This window comes from Ictidomys tridecemlineatus, chromosome 7 (assembly GCF_052094955.1).
Source record: "Ictidomys tridecemlineatus isolate mIctTri1 chromosome 7, mIctTri1.hap1, whole genome shotgun sequence".
In the NCBI taxonomy this organism is placed as follows: Eukaryota; Metazoa; Chordata; class Mammalia; order Rodentia; family Sciuridae; genus Ictidomys; species Ictidomys tridecemlineatus.
This window is the reverse complement of record NC_135483.1, coordinates 153,776,977-153,799,351: the sequence shown is the minus strand read 5'-3', so window position 1 is coordinate 153,799,351 and position 22,375 is coordinate 153,776,977. Positions and strand designations below refer to the sequence as shown.

General features: G+C 32.4%; 1 pseudogene; it reads right to left on the bottom strand.

The window, feature by feature from the left end:
• The window catches only part of LOC101966892 (glutamine synthetase-like), a 110,536-nt pseudogene extending 88,367 nt beyond the window's left edge, over positions 1 to 22,169 (bottom strand).
• Between the last annotated feature and the right edge of the window lie 206 nt (positions 22,170 to 22,375).

The following is a 22,375-nucleotide window of genomic DNA, read 5'->3' as shown; positions in this document are numbered from 1 at the left end:
GAATGTATGAGAGGCCTATTTTTCTTTACGTCCTTTATTTGATGTGGGATTTATTGAGGTAAGCCTAATAAATGATTAAATAATCCCATCTGTGGAAACATGAAAATGTTTACTTATGTACAAAACCATTAATTTCATCAAAAGATTTGTATCTGATTATTAACAGGAAGAGTTTGAATTAAGTACCTGGCAATTCATACTTTACATAACTAATATATATATATATATTAGAAAATAGGCATAAAATCAGCCAGATGTGATAGTGCATACCTATAATCTCAGTGGCCCAGGAGGCAGAGGCAGGGGGATTACAAATTCAAGGCCAGCTTCAGCAGCTTAGTGAGGCCCTAAGAAACAGCCAAATCCTGTCTCAAAATTAAAAAAATAAAAATAAAAATTCCTGGGAATGTAACTCAGTGGTAAAGTACCTTGGGTTTAATTCCCAGTACAAAGAAAGAAAGAAAGAAAGAAAGGAAAAAAGAAAGAAAGAAAGAAAGAAAGAAAGAAAGAAAGAAAGAAAGAAAGAAAGAAAGAAAGAAAGAAAGAAAGAAAGGAGTCATAAAATTAGTATGCATTCAGTAAACTATGGTTTAGTTCTATTCTGACCAATATGCCTCATGAAAGAAAGAAAGAAAAAAGAAAGAAAGAAAGAAAGAAAGAGAGAGAGAAAGAAAAGAGTCATAAAATTAGTATGCATTCAGTAAACTATGGTTTAGTTCTATTCTGACCAATATGCCTCAAAATAAGAGAATAGGGTATTTAAGGGAACATTTAGTAATTATCAGAAGTGACTTATATACAAGTGGCTACAATTTCTTCTGCCCTCCCTCTCTATTTGTGCTTTTCAGAACCCAACCATGAATGCCTAAGGCATATTGGATCATAACCCTCTCTGTAGAGGAATAGCATTTGGATATAAACATAAAAAGAAATGTCAAAGCATTCAAAATTAAATGTTTCATGGGTCCAGCACAACTCTATTCAAACCAGATCAACTTTTATCCAAGAGTAAGGATAAAAATATTGAACTAATGGTCTAATCTGAAAACAAACTACAATAATATGAACAAAATATAAAAACCAAAAAATGTGAAAATTAATCATAATAAGTAAAATAAAGATCAGATTGAAATCTTCAAAAATATTCATCTCAGTGCTATTTTTAAAAAATGGAAAATTTAAAATATCTCCAAGTGTGCAAATATTAAACAAACTGAGATATCCATACAATGAAACTCAAGAGAACCCTTAAAATTGATGAAAGGAGAAATGGTCATACATGATGTTTAAAATCAATTTTAAATAGAGTGTGGAATGCTGAGTCAGGAAGATCACAAGTTCAAGACCAGCCTCAGCAAATTAGTGAGACTCTGTCTCAAAATAAAAATGGACTGAGGATGTATCTCAGCATGCAGCACCTCTGGGTTCAATCCCCAGTTAAAATAAGAAAGAAAGAAAAAGAGAAAAAGGTAAAACACAGTGTGTATAATAGTACAAGGATCAATGAAACAAAGAGTTGGTTCTTTGAAAAGGTAAGCAAGATTGCTAAACCCCTAGCCAAAACAACAACAACAAAAAAGACTCAAATTAATAAAACTAAGATGAAAAGTGAGATTTCACCACAGACATCTCTGGGATTCAGAGGATAATTAGGGGTTACTAGAAAACATATTCCAATAAATTGGAAAATCTAGAAGAAATGGGCGAATTTTTAAACACACGTAGCCTAACAAAACTGAACCAAGAAGTTACAGAGAACCTAAGCAAAACAATCACAAGCAATGAGATTGAAGCAATAATGAAAAGTTTTCCAAAAAATAAAAGCCCAGGACCAGGGGATCCACAGCTGAATTCTGCCAGGATTTTAAAGAAGAACTAATACCAATGCTCATGAAATTGGGGGATGGAGAAGGACACTCACAAATTCATTCTATGCAGCCAAAATCAGATAAGGACATGTCATAGAAAGAAAATTAGAGAATATCCTTGATGAACATAGATGCAAAAATCCTTAATAAAATATTAGTAAATCATGTCAAAAATACATTAAGTATGCTCATCAGGATCAGGTTGGTTTAGTTCTAAGGATGGTTCAACGTATGCAAATCAATAAACATACTTTATCACATAAATAAAATTAGGGACAAAAATCACATAATCATCTCAATAGATGCAGAAAAAACCTTCAATCACTGAGGAAATCAGGGATAGAAGAAACTTACAAAAAAAACATTATTAATACTCTATATGGTAAACACCAAATCAACAGCAAACTGAATGGGAAAAACTGAATTTCCTCAGAAATCAGAAACTAGACAATGATGTTTACTCCCACCATTCTTATTCAATATAGTATTTGAAAATTTAACCATAAAAATTAGGCAAGAGAAGAAAATACAAGGGACATAAAAGGAAAAGAAAAATCTAAATTATCACTATGCTGATGATGTGATCCTATTTTACAAAAAAATAAGAAAACTTCACCAGAAGATTTCTAGAGGTAATAAACAAATTTAGCAAAGTAGCAATATGCACAATCAACATAAAACAATCGACAGCTTTTATATAGACCAATAATTAATTCACTGAGAAAGAAATCAGGAAAATAGTTACATTCATAATATCCTCAAAAATAAATAAATAAGTCACCTAGGAATAAATCTAAGGAAGTGAAAACTCTACAATAAAAATTATTGGACACTGAAGATATAAAGAAGACAGTAGAGGCTGGAAAGACTTCCCACATTCATGGAAAGGGAGAATTAATATTTTTTAAATGTCCAAAAATGTCCACTTTTGCCAAAAGTGATATACAGATTCAATGTGATCCTCATCAAGATCTTTTAGTTCTACACAGAACATAAAAACAAATCCTAAAATTCATATAGAAGAATTAAAAAGCCCCAAATACTCAAAGCAAAAAAAAAAGCATTGCTGGAGCCATCACAATTTACAACTTCAAATTATACTCCAGAGCTATAGTAACAAAGGAGCATGATACTGGCACAAAAATAGACATAAAGACCAATGAAACCGAATAGAAGAGAGAGACAAACCCACACAGATACAGTCATATGATACATGACAAAGATGTTCCAAACACATGTTGGAGAAAGGTAGTCTTTTTAATAAATGGTACTGGGAAAAATGGATGCTCATATGCAGAAGAACAAAACTATATTCCTATCTTTCACCTTGCGAAAAGGTCAACTCAAAGGGCATCAAAGATGTAGGAATTAGACTAGAAACACTGCAACTGCCAGAAGAGAACATAGGGTCAACCCTCGAGCATAGAGGAACAGGCATTAACTTCCTCCATTAGACTGCTAAAGCTTAAGAAAAAAAAACAAGGATTAATAATTGGGATGACATCAAATTATAAAGCTTCTATACAGCAAAAGAAACAAGGGCATTAAGAGAAAACTTACAGAATAGGGGAAATCTTTGTCAGCTATTCTTCTGTTAGAGGATTAATATCCAGAATACTTAAAGAACTTAAAAATTTTAACACCAAAAAACCCTCTAATCAATAAATGGGTAAATGATCTAAATAGACATTATTAAAAGAAGAAACACAAATATCAATAAATATATGAAACAATGTTCAACACCTCTAGCAATTAGGGAAAAGCAAATCAAAACTCCACAGAGATTTTTACCTCACTTCAATTAGAATGGCAAGTATCCAAAATGCTGATGAGGATGTAGGCAAAAAAGGTACAATTTTACATTGTTGGTAGGATTGCCCATTCATTCATCAACCATGGAAACCAGTATGGAGGTTTCACAAAAGACTAGGAACATAACTACTATATGACCCTACTATACCACTCCTCAGTATTTCTCCAAAAAAATTAAAGTAAGTGTACTCTAGCAATGTGTGCATACTTATGGTTATAGCAGCACAATTTACAAAAGCCAAGTTATGGAACCAACCTAAGTGTCTGTCAACAGACAAATGGGTAAGGAATATGTGGCATATACACACAGTGGAGTTTTACTCAGCCATAACGAAGAATGAAAGTATGTCCTTTGCAGAAAAATGAATGGAACTGGAGAACATCATGTTAAATGACATAATCCAGGCTCTGAAATTCATCTGTCATATGTTTTCTTTCATATGTGGAAGTTAAGAGAAAAAGGAAAAGAAAAAGAGACTCAAGAGAATAGAAGAGAGATAGCGGAAGGGGCTTGGGAAAGGAAGGTCAGGAGGAAAAGGGAAGATATATACAGATTAAATTTACCCATTTATGCTATGTATGTATGAATATATTACAATGAATCCCACTATTATGTATATAATGTACCCATACAAATTTTAAAACAATGTATATGAAATCTGTATTTTATGTATAAACATATTTATTGAAAGATACAATAAGATTATAATAGTGATTATCCCTGTGTAGTGCATTTTTAAGTTTATTTTTAATAGGCATTTTCTTTTTTTAACTTCTCTTGCAAGTTAAAATAATAATTTTAATAATAATAATAATTTATGCAGCAAATTTATTATTACAAATAATAAATTATGCAATAATCAAAAATAAATATTTTTTTTGGAGCTCTCACAAATATTTTATGATGTTGCAAGTACAAGGAATAAAATATCAGAAACGAATCCAAACTTACAAGAGAGTATAACAATTCACCAAGGTATAGAAAAGATGCATGTTCTATATCATATAGAAGACAAGGACTTCTTTTCAAAACTACTTTTTGATAAGCTTTTTTACACAGAAATAAAACACTTTAATTATGTTTCTAATGTTTTAAGTTACAGTGTAATAAATAAATAAATATTATTTTTACTAATTTTTCAAAAATAAATATTTTAAAGGACACTTTCAAGGAAATAGCAGAGCAAAAGTTAGCCCATGCTGGAAATGTCAGCTTATTATTGACAAGAAGGAAATCTCCTTAACTCATTTCTAAAAATAGAAAATTTTAAAAAATGAATATTACAGTATCAGCATATTGAGAGAACAGGGGAGATAGGTGACATTCAAAAACTTTACAATTTTAGTTTTTTGTCAAAGATAGCCCCTGAAAATTTATTTCTGGAGACCGTTTTGTCTTTGTCTAAGATAAAATCTGAGCTGACCTCACAGCTGTTCATGCTTAGTTAAAAAAAAAAAAATTTCCCTGACTATTTGAGTGCTGGAACAGCCTTACTTTATAATTAATTTCCCCAAGCAGGTGTAATAATCAGAACTGTCAAATAATTCAAAAGTTAAAGTTCTTCCATATCCAAATAGACTATCTTCTCTTCCTACCCATACAATTCCAGGATTAGAGAAATGTGAAAGGAGAAAGGAAAATGTCGATATGGTCTTCAGTGAAACTCTCTCACATGCAGCTCCAAAGCAGAGGGAGGATGTAGGCAAAAAAAGTATCTACTGCATATACAACTCCCCTTTCAACTTCCGGACCAAATAGGCTCTCAGCTGGGCTCTTCTCCTTCTCATTCTTCCCCTCTTTCTATTATCCCTAGATAAATCCAACCCTTGGACCAGACATTCAAAGTCCTTTTGCAAGCTACTCAGATCTTACCTTGCTGCTACACACTGACTTGTATTTTTTCCTCCACAAGGAGTTACCAGTTCACATGTCCACAAAACTTCCAATTTGAGCAACATCTATCAAAATTTCCAAGTGGTCTTATGTAAGTTTTTATCATTTTATCAAAAATAAGTCCTTTCAACTTGACAGTTTTTATTATATCCATAAGTGGTTGAGAATCCAATTGTTGCAAACTTGTTTTTAAAATCTTTTTGGATAAATGGATAAATACCTCTGTTAGGGTCCGTAAACAAGTCAAGATGGTGCCTGGCACTTTGCCAAGAGAAGTGGTTTGAGAAGTAACGCCAGGGAGCCATTAAGATGATAGAAATTCCTTAATGACTGACTGCTGTGTCTAGATTATGTCAATTAAGTTAAGCTGTGTGTAATTATTAAGATGATGAGGATTCCTTAATGACCATTTGATGTATCTGGATGTTAATTGAAACAAGCTGTGTATAATCAGTTACGTGTATATATACCTCTACTGTCCTACAGTAAAGAGGCTCCCGCTCCTGTTGTATCAACCTTCACAAGTTGCTCGTCACCCCCTGGTTAGTTTGCCCAGCCAGACTGAGGCATACCTCATTTATTTTTCTATTATTGGATGAATGAGGATTAGAAAATGGAATCACCTAGTATCTTTGAATTCAGGAACTACCTCTCCCCCAAATACACATCTTGTGTATGGACCTTTCTAGGTTCTTGTGACTGACCTGTTCTCAGACAGCAGCTTCATTTTGTAGTTCTCACAGCCTCCATACTTCCCATTGTTTTGTAATTCCCAAAGGGAGCAAGCAACAATCTTATAATTCAGACAGTTGTTTCAACCTATATTGAATGATGAACAGATTTCCATGTTCTCCATTAAAAGAAATAGTAGCACCAATGCCAAAAATACCATCTCAAGGGAGCCTCCATCTTCCCCTAAATGATAAAGAAGAGCTGGTCGACACAACTAAAAAGAGTGGAAGATTTAATGCTGCATTGGACAGACTTTAATGAGAGACAGGAAATAGAACTAGCAGTGTTTTTTTTTTTAAATTTGTTCTAATTAGTTATACTTGACAGTAGAATGCATCTTGATACCTTGTGCACAAATGGAACACAATTTTTCCTTCCTCTGGCTGAACATGATGCACAGTCACACCAGTAGGGCAATCATGCATATATATACGGTAATAATGTCCATATCATTCCACCATTCTTCCCATCCTCACACTCCCTCTTCTCCCCTCACTCCCCTCTGCACAATCCAAAGTCCCTTCATCCTCTCCTCCAACCCTTACATTATGGATCAGCATCTGCTAATCAAACATTAGGCCTTTGATTTTCTGGTTTGGCTCATTTCACTTAGTATGATATTCTCCAGCTCCATCCATTTACCTGCAAATGCCATAATTTCATTCTTTTAAGACTGAGTAATATTCCATTGTGTGTGTGTGTATATATATATCACATCTTCTTTTTTAATATTTTAGTTGTAGATGGACACAATATCTTTATTTTGTTCATTTGTTTTTTTTTTTTTTATGTGGTACTGAGAATTGAATCCAGTGCCTCACACATGCCAGGCAAGTGCTCTACCACTGAGCCACAACTCCAGTTCCCAATCACATATTCTTTATCCATTCATCTGTTGAAGGGCATCTAAGTTGGTTCCATAGTTAAGCTATTATGAATTGAGCTACTATAAACATTTACATGGCTGCCTTACTGTAGTATGCTGATTTTATGTCCTTTGAGTATAAAGCAAGGAGTGGGATAACTAGGTCAAACCATGGTATGATGGTTCCATTCCAAGTTTTCTGAGGAACCTCAATACTGCTTTCCATAGTGATTGCACCAATTTAGCAGTGGTTTTAAACTGACTTTTGGGATATATTCATCATGACTGAATCAATGTCTGAATTTTAATTATTAGGAGTTAGTGATGTATTGAATTGTATTTTCAGTTCTTCCTTCTGTCTCATTTTCTGTTGCCATATGTTTTCATTTGAATTACACTTACCAGTACAATTTTAGCATGAAAGTTTGCTTCAGTCTATTTTATAATTAATCTAAGCTAATTCATTCTTGGAGAAAAATAATTTACCAAAAAACGAATTGGGGGATTACTGTGAAAGGCAAATGGATGATAGATGATCAAGATTTTACAAATGCCAATGATGTCATGTGACAGGTATTAATATCCTATGGAACAATGGTTCTGAAAAATGCTCTTCACCTAATTTTGGACCAGTTACCTATTTATAATCTAAAGTTTTATGATTCCTTACTTTACAAGTAGACCTATTAAATTCAGAGATGCTATAAATCCACTCATTGAACCTATGAAAATTCCAAGAGGTTATGATTCTGACTTTGAAAGGAACATATTAAGCTGCAATAAAATTAACAACTTTTTGTACAAAGATATGTGTCCTGTAAGATTCATACACAATTGCTTCCATTTATTTTGACCTCATATAACCAGAGCACTGAGCCAGTAAGAGCTCAATGTCAGGAAGATGAGCTGACCCAGAGGAAGCAAATCACTAACACTGGCATCCAAATTGTTGTGCATTGAAACATCATCTCAGTTTGTACCTGGCACCTCAGCTCTACTTGCTGACACTGAAACTGGAAATTGACACATGGTATTATCTATCAAAGTCTGCAAGGATAAAGTTCCAACACAGAACATAATGGAATCAGGTCAGCCTGTAATTATGAGAGTAGTTCTCTAAATTTGCATTGACAGTAAAATGACAGTCCTTGTATTCATGCAAAGACTGAACTCTAAGAACTTTGAAGTAAACACTAAAATGATTTCTTTGCATTCAAAATATCAGTTTCACAGAACTAACTACCAGTCATGCTGGGATAGATGTAAGATGAAAAAAATTATAAGTCTAATATAATAATATCTCAATTGTGTTATGGTTTTCAATTATAAAAATAATCTGTGTAGTCATAATAGAAATAGATAACATACAGTGCGTCTGCTGTATCAGGAACTGTTCTGAGTGCTTTATACATTTATTTTTTTCTTAATTTCTATATGGTAGCCAGTGTTTAAGATGGTGACTACTTCCTGGCATTCATACTTCTGTGCATTACCTCCCACATTTTACCACTTTTGTTCCATGTGAACAGTAGCACCCAGATAACACAATGATAAGTCATTTCCATAATTAGATTATTTTAAAAGCTGATTCTTGTATTTTGGGCCCTCTCTGTCTCTTTGTCTTTATTTTACCTCATTCTGGGGTATGCAAGTGGCAATTTGTGCACATGCCTATGAAAAGACCCACAATGAAAAGAACAAAAACCTCAACTCAAGCAGTCAAGAGCAAAAGAAACTGAGGGCTCCCAACAATCACGAAAGTGAGGTTGAACCTAGGTTCTCCAGCCCTAGATGAGCCATGACGTGATTGTAGCCCAGGCTGACAACCTGATTATAACTTTGTGAGCAACTCTGCATCAGAGGACCCACCTAAGCAGTCCTAGATCTCTTACCTTCAACAATTGTGTAAAAGAATGGTTTTTTGTGTGTAAGTTGCTAAATTTTGGAGTAATTTATTGCACAACAATAGTGAGTAATACATCCACAGCTGTGTAAGTATGTCCTTTTATAGAATATTCTTATGTCCTCACCATCACTTGCTGATGGGAATTTTCTTTTCCCAATCACTGTGGCATCTTTAACATCTATCTATTTCTAATATATCTAATATGTGTCTAGATCTTGAGTCTCTATTTTGTTTTGTTGATCTACCCTGTCAAGTACCTAGCAGTCTGGATTACTTTATCCTTTCTTAAGTTAAATATGGTAGTGTAAGTTCTCCAACTTTGCTTCTTTTCAGTGATTTTTTGGGGTATACTAGATCCTTAATATTTCTGTAAAATTTTATAATAGATCTGTCCATTTTGTACAAAAGATTCTGCTAGAATTTTAATTGTGTAAAATTGCATCAGTAGATAAATAGGGGAGAGGAATCTGACATCTTAACAATGTTGAGATTCTCTATTTAATTAGATACACTTTATTTTTATCAGCATTGTTTTGTACCTTTTATGGCTTCACTCTTGGATAACTTCGGGTTTTATAACATATCCACCATTAAGGTACTCAAATTTCCCTGCTGCTGTTATTTACTGTGATATTAATGTCTCTTTGTAACTCACATTATTCAAAAGAGTATTTTGAGAGAAAGTTATAATGCTCATAATCATCAAATATTACAACTGAAATGTGTAACTTCTTCATATTTTAATAAGTAGAACTAGAACCATAAAATAAAACCATACCACACAAATTTCCCTTTGAAACTTACCTGTTAAAATCTTATCTATTCTTTCTTTAGACTATTTGTACATATAATTTTTTTAAAATTTATTGATTCTTTTTAGTTATACATGAAAGCAGAATCCATTTTGATATAATTATACAAGCATGGAATATATCTTATTCTAGTTAGAGTCCCATTCTTATTATTGTACATGATGGTGGTATTCACTGTGTTGTTTTCATATATGTATATGGGAAATTATGTCAGAATCATTCCACTGTCTTTCCTTCTCCTATCCTCTTCCCTTCCCTTCATTCCCCATTGTCTGATCTATTGAACTTCTATTCTTTCCCTCACTTCCTCCTTATTGTGGGTTAGCTTCCACACAACAGAGAAAGCATTAAACCTTTAGCCTTTGGGGACTGGCTTATTTCAATTAACATGAAGTCTCTAAATCCATCCATTTGCTGGCAAATGTCATGAAGTCATTCTTCCTTATGGCTGAGTAATATTCTATTGTGTGTGTATACCACATTTTCTTTATCCATTCATCTGTTGAAGGGCACCTAGAATGTTCAACAATTCTGTTTCCTTTAAAGTGTTGAAACCCAATATTTAAAGGCTATTTACTTATTCTCTATGGATGAATTAGAAAATTTATTTGCTGATCTGTGAATTGGTATTGACTCCTGATTTTGTAGCCCAGGAGCGTGCTTTCAATGAGAATTCTGCCATTCATGGTGAAGGTTAAAAGGCACAGAAGGAGTTAGGGACAATGCTAAAATGAGAGTGAGAGAAAAAACAGTCTATAGTTATAAACCAACAACCATTAAAGTGACGGCTGGTGGCTCCTTGAGAGCCGTGAAGAGCAATGCTACAAAGTTAGGACTGTGGTGCAGGCAACAGAATGCAAGGAGATGAAAGAGTGCCAGATAAAAAGGCTTAGTGATCAAAGTCAATGGTGTCCCGTAGGCTGTGAAAGTCCTAATGAAGTTCTGTGTGCGGACACTCCAGGGAAAAGTGTTCCCTCGGTGACCCCTTCACCTTGAATCTCCCAGAACTTCTTTCGGTATACCTATGAACAGGCTCCACCTGTAATGTAAATAAATTGGGTGGATCTCAAACATATTTTCCCAAAGACTCTAAATTCCAAATATCATATTTATATCTCATTTTATTTAACCCATACAAATTCATGAGAGTTGGATAGTATAAACTTTATTTTTTAAAAGAAGGAAAATGAGACTGTAAAGTAATCAATCAGGAAAGCCATGTAGCTATTGTGCTTATAAACACCATGTTTTACTATGTGCTTAGTTACTAGAGATTTCTGTAAAGTCACTGTTGTACACTGGATAAACTTGGACCATGAATGGCAGAATTCTCATTGGAAGCACACTGCCATCCCCACCAGCAGCAGCCTCACAGGAGGTCGGCTGCCACACTTTTTATCACTTGTTCACTCCACTGCATCTTCCAACTCTGCCCTCCTGGCCTAATGAGTGTGGGACTCTGGGGCTTCCTACCTTAGAGAAGTGGGTGTCACCTCACCTCCATGATTTGGGGAGTGATTTTGTGGAAATTTACTTTTCCTTAACAATGAGGAAAATGATGATTTATTTTACATTATAAAAAAAATTTACTTTTAGGCGGACAGTGTGGAATACATTTCTAGAGAAATATAAACTGTGCCTGTTGTTAATAAATTGATGGCCTTAATTGGTTTTAAAAGATTTGATTTCTTAAAAAGTCATTTTTTGCCCATCTTAGCTACCCAGCTTAACTTTTAATTTCACACTTTATTGCCTTTATTTTTGTTGTTCTTTTCATTTGGACTGCTCAGTTATCTTTGCTATGCATGGTTAACAGCTATTTACTTTGGCAAGGAAGTCATTGCTTCAAGCAGCTACCTGCCTGACTTAGTCAATATACTGCACTTATTAATGTACTGCACTTATTAATCCAATAAAGAGTAATATTGGGGACTAGAAAGAAAAGAATCCACTCATGAAATTCTAGTGTCTTAATTAATGATTAGGAACTTAAGTGCATGGGGACAATTTAGGCTTCATCAAACACTTTTAATGGCAAGTTACATTCTTCATAGATGAAAGTGACAGGATATTAATTGTTGATTAAACAGTTATCAATAAACATCTAAGTTAAAAGCAGCAATAAGAAAATATCTTGTAGCTGATGACCACAACTTGCTAATGTTTTAGTTTTTGATTAAATTGACTATGTCAGAATCTCACCCATCCATCACATATCTTTAGTACAAATGTCACAAAGCAGATATTTTAGTTTTGCTTTGACAATTTTAGTAAAATGTGATATTCTCAGAGGATGTCACCATAGGAATGCCTTACTCAGTATGTTGGTTTTCAATTGGACTTCCAAAAACAATAATTTCATTATTCAACGAAAAAGTCTTACTTCTCCAAAAGTATGTTTTCTTCTTTTTCTGGTGCATGAACTCACAGTTATGAGTTCACATTTCTCATAGTATCCTGTCCCTAAGTTAGAAATTAAGATTCCTTTGAAGATTTTTTTGTCTTTGTTTTTTTTGCAAAAAGAATCATTAGTGTGTGTAATACTACAAGGAAAAAATAAATAAATGGAAACATAAAATAACTTTTTTTTCTCTGAGTGGTGCTTATAAGAATATTAGAAGGTTCTAGCTTTTGTAAAGGGAATAAGAAACTGCTATGGAAAAATATCTCTACAATGATGGAAACATTCTCTTTTGTACTGTGGAGGGTATGGATGACAATATCAACTCACACCTGATACGTGCCTAGTATCTAGTGGAAGATACTAGGAGTCAATTGTGAGGAAAAGCAGGCACATCTCTGGACTTCAAGTCATGATAGCTTTCTAAATCCCTAAAGTACTCTCATCAGATCATCTCAGATATAAGTATTCAGAGAACAACTAAATAATTTCTCAATGGTCCTACACAAATTTTTAAGCGTTTATCTCCCGCCCCCGCCCAATAAAATCTGACTGTTGGAAAAATATTGCTAAAATTTTGAGAGCCCGGTATTTTTCAATTCTAGTTTAAGGATGGTTACCAACAACATACGTAGATTTAAATTTTAAAAAGTTCTTCTTTGATGTGTTTAGGAAAAAAATAAAAGTACTAAATTCTTAGGGAATACTTGACAAGAGAAAAGAATTATGGACTTAATAATCATTGGTGGTAACACAAGAGCAACTCTTGACACTTATTTTTATAAATATCCCATTGCCTCATTATATACCCAGCAATTTACAATGCGATGCTGCATTTGTGTTTACCACCTTTCAAAACTAGGAGATAATTTATTTATTCTGGTGAGTTGCATCAGGCAGCTACAGAGATCATACTGATGAAAGTTATTATTCTTTGATTATGTGTTATAGATGATGTGTGTAAATAGTGCTAAAACTTTCCAGCTTCTCACTGTTGTCCCTTATAATATAAAAAGTTTTTCTCACTTCTGCATATTAATTTAAATAGTTTATCTAGTCTTTTTTTTAACCCTATTTTTGAGATATTGATAGCTTGCTTCCTAGAAAGACATAAATATATGAGAGTGCCTTTTAGACAAGTTAACATTAGAAAGATAAATTGGTTGCTACCCAATTGTGAGAAGAGTCATCGTTATTTAATCTCTTTTGTAATTCTGGAGGAGTCTACACTATTGAGGAATTAAACCCTGAATCATATAACTTGCAGGGACCATTCGACAGGAATTTTACTGACAAAATAAAAAGTAAATCTCTAACACAACCTTATAACTTAGTGTTCTCAATTCATACCTGCAACTTTCAGGGAACAACTTAATCTCTTCTCTTTCACAATGATGCATACAAGCTATATTTATCCTCTCAGAGGAGTTACATGATTTTCTTTTACTTTTAGAACATTTACCATGTGAGAAGGCTTAACACTGACTTTATACCTATAGAAAAGAGAATTCTTCAAAGACCTTTTGACAAAAAGAGATGTGATGGTCATCTACAAATCTTAGTATAGGACAACTGAGCAACTGAAGATACTAACAATATAAACAATAAATTCAAGATGTTGCATTTTTAATGATTTTTGTGTTGTATTTATTAAGACTTACAAAATAAATTCCTATTCAAGGCATTGCTAAACAAAATAGTATTTTCAAATTTCAAATGCCTTTTTTGTTATAATATATTTAAAGAAATACCTATATGATAATATTAATATTGATTTGGTGTTAATAGATATATAATAATAGGAAGAGATAAGATTTCCTTGGAGGACTCATCTCATGCCATTTATTATCATGAAAAAAATACATGAACATTTATAATCTGAAAACTTGATCCATTATACCTACATACTCAGAATGCCCACTAAGTATATAGCTCATATACTTTTGCATTATAAAGAAAGAGCTCAAAAAAAGTTAATATAAATCACAGGTTATTTTTAGACAACTTTGAAAATAAAACAATATTGATGATCTTTGATTTTTGTACTTGATCTTTATTCTGCTCAGTGTGCCTCATCTCTCCAGCATTTTCTAGAATACCATTTACAAAAGCAGAGTGTGATGGCCAGTGCCCCAGGAAGTATTTCAGGCCATACACCATATAGATTTTCTCTTTCCACTTAGAAGCGATTTTCCTGGTATTTTACATGCCTACTCGGTCTATTCCATCAGGCATATTGACCATTGGCAGGGATGAACAAAGCACTATGTTTATCATTCCCTTCGGAACCTTCTCCAGATCATTAAAGACCAGGGAATCATAGTGTAGAGCAGCAATTTGGTTGTTGTACATGAAAAGGAAAAAAAATATTTTCTTTACTCAACAAAATCTGAAGAAAGTTATTGCATAAATTCATTGGAGCGTGTAAAAAAGAGAAAAAAAATGCTATTCCTTTCCAGAATTTAGCATTATTTGCTACCAAATAAAATCCCCCTTTGGATCTGAAATTCCATATCTAATTTTTCTCCCCTAGGGAAGCTAACCTATGAGTGTCTTGGAATGTCACACAATAAGATGGTCCATGCATACTTGCTGAAGCATGCCTCCTTTAATCCTTTCCAAGACTTGCAGCAATTACAAAGCTCACACATCATACAGTTTCATTAAGATCCTTTCACTGCTCATTAACATCAGCCAGACCTGACATTACTATTCTCTATGATTACTAGAAGAAATGTTCTCTTCTATTCTAAACATTTCTAGTAGATCATACCATTTGCCAGAGATTATTGCAGACGTTTGGTGCTGTACACTATCCTGAAAGTTTGGGAACCAAAGGCACCAACATTTCACTAAACAGCAGTGTGATGCTGTGAGCATCACTTCAATATAAGATGGTTTTTACTTCCTGATTAGAACCTATTTAAATACCTTAGTTTGATATTTTTTGACTTAAAAAAATATCATGATACTTTTCTTTCATTCAAGATTGATGATAATGATGGTGGTAGTAGTGATGGCAGTGATTTTTGCAGTGCTGGGTTTCAAAACCATGGCCTCACATGTTAGACAAATACTCTAACACTGAGCAACATTCTACAAGCTAACTTTTTAAATCAACATGATTTTAACAAAAATAATTTTCACAGGAGCCTCACTTTCTACTACCTTTAAAACCACATGATTTATGATTACACTGTCTTTTATAGCTGTTATTATTATTCATGCACATCAAAAGCAGTTACAAAGATTTGCTTTCTGATTATAAAACATCCAGTCAGTCTTGGGTTTGCAAATCTAGTATTTATTGCAAAATGTTTTCCTAGAATCTGAAGGCCATGCTTCAGTCTCAACTTGACACTGTTTTTATTTTACAGATGAGAAATCTCAATCTCAACTACTTTATATAACTTGCCAGAGGTTTCAGAATTATTGAGCAGCAGAGGCAAGATTAAAACCCAGATGTGTGAAACTCTGAAGTCCATACTGTCTCCACTAAGCTTTTGATGCCAATTTGTGAAGAATTCTAGCACACGATATTGAACATCTTTTCAGATTTTCATTGTTTTTGATCAAAGACTCTTAAGAATAAGAGTTAGTATGGACCCTGAAGGAAGTAAAGTCAATTTCAAAGATGTTATTGCTATTTTCCAAGGGCAGGAAAACGACGTTTGGTTTTGATACGTTTTAAATCAGCTAACTTTCTCTCTCTTATTTGCAATAGTTTCCTAACTGTGATGTTATAGAGCATTTAAAAGTTTGAAACGAAAAGATTCCTATTGATTTTCTTTCTAAGACTTTCTAAATTTCAAATAATAACCTATTATTAGTATAAGTAACCTATTCTTTGAAGATATGGCCAAGTTCTGTTTGTTTAAACATGCCTTTAGAATTCAAAAAATTGTTCATTTCATAACTACAATTCTACATAGAACATCCTCTTCCTTTAAATAGTATTGCATCTATAAATTAAGAAAAATTAGTATGTCCCCTCCTAGTATAAATGAAAAAGCTAATGTACTCCAAATTTATCTCAATATACTATAATGGGGTCAGAATACAGTCAGTGTGAAATATGGATATTTCTATTAAACTATTTCCCAAAGTATGCATAGACATTTGAACATTTTATGTAACTTGGCAGGAAAAGGGGAAGTGTAATAGGACCATGATATTCCCTTACATTCTTCCACCATGAGAGTATGTATAACCAGGAGACATGAGATTGAGATGAAGCCGTTGCCTTGGTACTTGAGATTCTTTAACAGGCTTTGGTATCTCTTTAAAACTTTTTCTTTTATCACACAACACAATTATACATTTGTTAATCAGAACATCCTTGAGCTATCAGTTCCAGGAAGGCACTTTCATGATGAAGGAAGCATAGCAATGAGTCCAGCCCACGGAATTCACCAGTCTCACCTTCTGCTCTCCAGGAAGTGTGATGAGACAATGGGGCAATTTAATGTTCTTAATTAATGTTACAGATCAGTGGTTCTAATAAGTCAGATGGTGAATTTTTTAAAAAACATTTCACATCAAAATCAAGAACCTGATGACACTATAGAAAGTTATTCATTAAGCTAAAATTATTCCTTTTAAATCATTTTTTTTTTGTTCTGAGATTTTGCTTATCTTCTTTTTGGATGTCAAATTATTCTTTCTTTCAAGTGGCTAAAGTGAATGAAAAACTTATTTTTTAAATATAAACTTTCCTTTTATCCATTTCAAGAAAATTACAATTTGATATTTGTAAAACAGAAAACAATAACATGAAACAAGTTATATAGTGCAATTCTATTTATTAATATGAAGCACTTTTAAGTCAAAGTATATTTACTTTCCCTTTAAATTAAATTTTTCCTTCTTAAACAAGATTTTATGAATTTATTTAGCTTGAATAAGATGTTTTGCTCTCTAAAATCTTTAAAATAGCTATAAGACTGCTTTTATGGCATAAAAATTTAAAGTTAGTTCTATTATACAATAGGTTTTTAAATTGAAAATAACTCCCTAAAAATGATTGAACTCTACATAGTTCATTTATTACACTATTTTCTACATACATCTAATAAATGAGAGTAAAACTATACTCTGGCACTGAAAAACATTGGGTATCCTTTGAGCTATAGGTAGTAGTGAAAATCATGATAGGTAAATAAAAACATATATAGGAACACTGCCATAGGTTAGGATATAGATACATAATGTTTAATTTTAGCCCCTTCTTGATGTAATAGGAGCTCACAAGTCAAGGTGCAAATCTTTGTCATTTTATTTCTAAATGTATAAGTATGAATACATAATTATGGCTTCAGATGTGAAAGGAAGTAGACAATAATTTGATGACTTCATTAAAATAAAAGTTTTATGCAAGTATTGATAAAGTAATATTATTAGATAAAATACAAGATTAAAATTCTCAAGCCAAACTTAGGTTGTAGTTTGATGTACACTGAAATTACTTAGAGGGATTAATATAGAAAGTTAAATGGAGAAGACAAATTAAGGTAAAAACTTCAGGTTGCGTCCAAGTAGGTGTCAGAACAGAGAGGGTTAAAGGCCCCTATCTTCCTGATTTTAATTGCCAGGCAATTGTGATGTAACTATAATCAGAATTATTTTCTAAAGTATGATCTTGCATTTTTAAAATATAAACAATCACCTATTTTATATATAAATACTACTATTCATTGTGGTATTTTTGAGAATGTTTCCCATTCTACCTCTTGACAAAGTAGGAGGTTGAACTACTGGTTTCATATTATTTGATCATTTACAGAATTTTGGGTCAATTTTTATAGTTTTCATAGTTTATCTTAAAACTTCTTCATCTCTTGGAAAACATGCATTTTATTCAAGTTTTCTACATTGAAAAAACTCTTTGGGTTATTTCTATAAGAGGAGTTTGTTTTAACTCATGAGACATTACCTAAATGTGTGCTCCTGAGAAGTGTACTGATGTACTCAGCACACATTCCAGCTCCGTTTCAGTAACCCAGATAGGAAACTAAAAAGGTAAGTTTCCTAGATTACTTGCAACTACAGCTGTGGAGGTGATTTAAATTTTTGTAAAGTGATTCTTTGCCTGAGACTCAGAGTTAACATCTAAATCACTAGAGATGGGAGGCTAAGCCCAAGGTAACTGTTTCCTTCTATAGACTAAGTAGATGCTTACACTCCAACAGCAGTTTCCTGTTTCCTGCTTTCTGGCCCAGGCAGTGGGTTACTAGATCTTTCCTTTCTGCTGAATGCTAATTTGCTCTATCATTGTGGTGAAGGTAATTTCTAGAATCAATGACCAGATACTCCATGTTGTTGATTTTCTCAGACAGAACCCCTAGTATTTTGGTTCTTCTCTGGTGTTTGTCTAGAAGTTATTCTTAGGGACCCAATTATGAATTACCTAAAGCCCTTTCAATAATTTTGTAAGCACTCATTTCCTGTATTAAATAAATATCTCTGCTTACTTTAGATGCAGTTAATCATAATTCTCAATTGAACTTCAAACACATTAGTTCATGGGGCTCTTCTGAGGATTAAATTAGGTGATGAATACAAAGCAAGTGCTAGGCCAACAGTAAATGTTAGAAAAATTAGTACAGAACTCCCTTAAGGAATATATGGTATTTTGTTTGTTAAGTTACCTGTTTTTTGATCAAGTAAAATCAGTCATAATTTGTATGTTTTGCTAGAATTTTAGTTAAAAGTATTTTTCAATGTCTAACTTACTTTTACTTTTACTTGGGTTATTTTTTTTTTCCTATCATGTTCTGTTTTGGCAAACACAGTCAAGCCAATTTAAATATTGAAGAATCAGTCTGTGAGTCATTGCTGGAGGTGTCAGCAATAAATTTACATTATCAAAAGATAAATTGAAAAGTAGTCTCTTCTTATAACTGATCAATATTGTTGCTATAATTATTTTATTTCACTATTATATCTATACTTTTTTCTTTAAACTTTGTAATTAAGTTTCAGAAAAAAATATTTAAAACAATTTTGTTTGACTATTCGTAGGCATACAATAAAGAATTACAGATTAAAGAACTAGTTTCAATAATTGGAGGAAAAGAATAAATAAAGGTTTATACATTACCACTATTCTGAGATAAAGTGTCAATACAGTGAAAAATAGAGAACAATTATCAAGTCATGCAGGAAGTAAATAAATATATAACAAATTTATTTTATTTTATAACATATTGTTAATTTCTCCAAAAGTGTAACATTGAACAGTTAATGAATACATACATGTACATATGAATGTCACATTTTGTGTGTGTGTGTGTGTGTGTGTGTGTGTGTATATATATATATATATATATTACATATATTACATATATACACTATATGTAGATGACTTATTATCATGTAAGGGGAAGAAGTTAATTAAATGTACCCTTTATCTTCTGCCAGTGTTACCATCTGTACAAGCCTTTTCCTTGACTTTTATTTAGTTGTTTCCCCTTTCTTTTCTTTTCTTTTTTTTTTTTAACTTTTCTTATTATCCTCCACTGGCTTCCACATCACCAGGCATGGTATAATTTTAATAAGCATATGTGCATATTTTTAAAAAGACATGTTGTTTAGTATATGTGCTTTTAAGTTTTACAAAAAATATTTTTCTATAAATATTTGTATACATATTTTTTTCATTCAACATTATATTTTAAAGTCTTTGTCACATGTTTATCAAGTTCTTTTTTCTAATGTCTGTACAATGTTCCATTGTAATTCATATTTCCATTTGTCTGCATAAGGACACTTATGTACCCCAATATCCTGCTGTCACAAATAGACAAGTAATAATGGATCATGAAAATGCTCTGTTGGCATATGCTCAGTAATAGGACTGCAGTATCATAGGAAATACACAGTCATGATTTCACTAAAGGGATTTGCCCTCCAAAATTCCTCTTCTACTTTATATTTGCATCACAAGATAAGTCTGTTCTCAACTTTCTATGATTTCTCCAAAACTTAATTTTGTTTGGGTTTCTATTTCTTTCATATCAGATGCATATAACATGGTAGCAATGAAGAAAATAGTTTTTGTCTATCGAAACCTGGGCATTTTGGGTAGTTAAGATGAAAGAAAATTATAAAGAGATATTAATAATAAAAGGTGTTATTTGAGACAGATCAGAATGAACATTAATTCTATAACCTGTCTTTAATCATTTGTGGTTATCTTATCATTAGTGAATTTGAACATCTCTTCATGAAGTTCACTGGATAATTCCAAAAAATCCATAAATACTTTTCACACTGTTCTTCTAGTTTCCTATATTTTTAAAATTAATGGACAAGAATTCTGTGTATTTTAGGTTCTAATCCCTTGATGTTAATCATATTTTCCAAATCTGTAATTATTTAAAAATATTTCCTCTAATGTGTCCTTCACTAAAGTAAAGTGCAAATAAATCCATTTCATTCTTATGGACTTAAGCAAGATACCTCTTCACCTTAAAATAACAAATATAGTGCCTTTTACTCTTTTCTATTAGCACACTGAGGTCTTCTATTCATCTAATGTTCACTTTTATATAGCAAGAGGTCCAGAAAAATCTCATTTTTTCTACATATTGTCAATTCCACCTTCTATAAAATCCATCTATTCTTTACAAATTTGTTAAGCCACAACAGTTACACACTGAGTTCACTTATACTCATAGGACATCTATATGGGATACTTGGTTATATTACTTTAGTTTTCTGTTCAAATGCAAATGTCATGAGGTTTCTGTAACTATATCTTCGTAATTTTCTTACTATCTAAGTAAATGTCTTCTTTTTGTTTCAGAAGTCTTTTAGCTATCAGTGACATTAACTTTTACATAAAAACATTTAAACACATTATCAAATTCTACAACACCATTTCTGGAATATTATTTTCAATATTAGTAAATTTATAGTTTAGTTTGGGTGCCTGAACCTTTTATGGAGTTGTCTGGCTGTGGACTGAATCTCTGACACAGTGAGCCAAATAAACTTTTTCTCCTCTAAAAAGTTCTTGTCAGGTCTTTTAATCACAGTGATGAAGCTGAATAAAACACCATGCATACTTCCTATCTTCCATGTCAAACACAATCCATTTTTCTTCCTAAAAAGAGAATTTCAAGGGAAAAAACCCTGCCTTTATTTTTGATTGCTTGTGGAGAGAAAACTATTATTTTGATTGGCAGAATTATCCTGGATAACTTGGCAGACATGACTCTTATTGAAAATTACTTAATTGGGATTCCAGGTTAGTTGTTCATATGATTCCTTTATAGGAAAACTTATTGGCAGTAGACATTAAAAATCACCAAGCTTTTGATCTTAAAAATGTGACATATCATTTATAAATAGTTATTGTAATTATGCCTATCATGTGCACATACTCTTTGTTGTAGGCAGCTTTTTTTTTACTGCTGTGACCAAAAGGCCTGACAAAAGCACATTTTAATGATATACATATTTATACTGTTTTCCCACTTTATAATGTATAGTAAAGAATTAACTGGGGTAATAAATGCTTATATCAGTTTAATGCACATACATATTGAATTATATTAATTTTGCTTAATTTATTCTAGTCAATGTTGAGTGAGTATGAAAATTTCCATTAACAACATTTTAGTCCCACATGGATGAATAGATAGATAGATGATAGATTAGTTACTCTTTGGTTACCATAATTTTCCTAAAACTGATGTATTATACTATTTAATTATCCTTAATTTATCATTATTATTTTTTGGAATCCTATGTACACAATTTCTACTTATGTTGTCCTGGGCTATAGTTCTAAATAATTCAATCAGGCTGGGTTTGTGACTCAGTGATTAAGCACTTACCTGAAATGTGCAAGGCTGTAAGCTTGATCTCCAGCATTGCAAATAAATAAAAAGAGAAAAACAAAAGATATCAATAACATATTTCTAAAGAAATATATGTTACTATTTCCAGTATTCTGAAATATTTTACTGTACAATGTTAATATTTAGTATGCATGGTTAGTTCCTGATGATGTTAAATTACAAATAGGAGACACAGATAGCAGCATTTTTAAAAAGGCAGAAGTTTATCTCTTGCTAAAA